This window comes from Piliocolobus tephrosceles, chromosome 5 (assembly GCF_002776525.5).
Source record: "Piliocolobus tephrosceles isolate RC106 chromosome 5, ASM277652v3, whole genome shotgun sequence".
Classification (NCBI taxonomy): Eukaryota; Metazoa; Chordata; class Mammalia; order Primates; family Cercopithecidae; genus Piliocolobus; species Piliocolobus tephrosceles.
The window spans coordinates 79,491,170-79,492,918 of NC_045438.1; the positions used below are offsets into that span (position 1 = coordinate 79,491,170).

At 36.5% G+C, this 1,749-nt stretch overlaps 1 pseudogene; it reads right to left on the minus strand.

The window, feature by feature from the left end:
• Window positions 1-290: 290 nt before the first annotated feature.
• Window positions 291-495, minus strand: LOC111538117 (annotated as a pseudogene).
• Window positions 496-1,749: the final 1,254 nt, after the last annotated feature.

Consider the following 1,749-nt stretch of genomic DNA (forward strand, 5'->3'; position numbering starts at 1 on the left):
GAGAGAATAGTATACTATATCAGTCTTCTAATAATTGTTGACATTTTGTGGTCAAGTACAAAATCAATTTTTGTAAGTGGTACAGGTGTGCTAAAAAAAAAATTCATTATTCTATTATTGTGGTTGTGTTTGTATGTTCATGCCTTCTATAAACTCGCTGATGTTTTTGTCTGATTGTTTTGTTAATTACTGAGAGTTATGTTAAAACTTTCCACTCTGATTATAGTCTATTTTGGTTTGCAAATTTAGAGTGGTTTTGTTTTTGTTTTTTGCTTTCATAAATGGAAATTACTCAGGCTGACTGCCTTCTCTCTGTCTTACTCTAAGTAAGAAAAGCAAGGTCATCATTAGCAAATGGCAATTGCAGCACAGCAACACCAAGAGTCCACTTCACACTTGGGACAGAATGCTGCACCTTCTCTTTGTGGCTTCTGGTACGCCACATGTTAAGAGACGTTTCTCTAGTAGGAACTAAAGAAATGATTCCTGAGGCTGGGCGCGGTGGCTCAAGCCTGTAATCCCAGCACTTTGGGAGGCCGAGACGGGCGGATCACGAGGTTAGGAGATCGAGATCATCCTGGCTAACACGGTGAAACCCCGTCTCTACTAGAAAATACAAAAAACTAGCCGGCGATTTGGCTGGCGCCTGTAGTCCCAGCTACTCGGGAGGCTGAGGCAGGAGAATGGCCTAAACCTAGGAGGCGGAGCTTGCAGTGAGCTGAGATCGGCCACTGCACTCCAGCCTGGGCGGCAGAGCGAGACTCCATGTCAAAAAAAAAAAAAAAAAAAAAGAAATGATTCCTGAAAGGAGTCTTTGTATATTCTTTCTTTATTCATTTTAAGGCTGTGTATTTCAAAATATATGAATTCAACTCATACTATTCTGATGAGTTAAAAAACTTTATGTTGTTACAAGACTCTATTTACTTCTTCCAAAATATTTATCTGATATCAACTTTTTTGAGATTAGTATTTGCATGATATGTCTTTACTTGGTCTTTATAATTCTATATCCATCTAATACTCAATATTGTCTTTCTCTGGCTATTCTTGGTGTTGTTTTCTCTTTGTCTTTTATTTTCTGTAATTTCACTAAAATATTTAAAGGTTTGGATTTATTTTTCTTTAACATACTTGGAATTTGATGGATGTTTTGTATGGATCTGATGTATGTTCTTGTTTTCTCTTTAAATATTTTTCTGCCCTTTCTGTTTCCAAGCTGAAGTTAAATGTATTTTAAGTCATCTAACTTTCATTTATATCTCTCAGTCTCTTTCTTATATTTTCCACCTATTTTTTTTCTCTCTGTGCTATTTTCAGAATTCCCCTGGCTCAGCTTCCAATTTACTAATTCTCTCTTCTTTTATGACTGATCTGCTGCCACATTCATTCACTCAGTTTTAAATTTTAGTTACTGCAACTTTTACTTCTACAATTTTACTTTTCTTATAATATGGTATACATTTAAAAAATACTTTTCTGTTATATTCTGATAACTTTAAGTTGTTTTTTCCTCCCTCTTGGCCCCAATAGAATAGGATTGTTTTTTCGTTTTTGTTTTTGTTTTTTATTTTTCTAGATAGAATCTCACTCCCTCACCCAGGCTGGAGTGCAGTGTCATGATCTCAGCTCACTGCAACCTCCGCCTCCTGGGTGTAGGTGATTATTCTGCCTCAGCCTCCCAAGTAGCTGGAATTACCACTGCATGCCACCACACCCAGATGATTTTTGTAATTTTATTAGAGATGG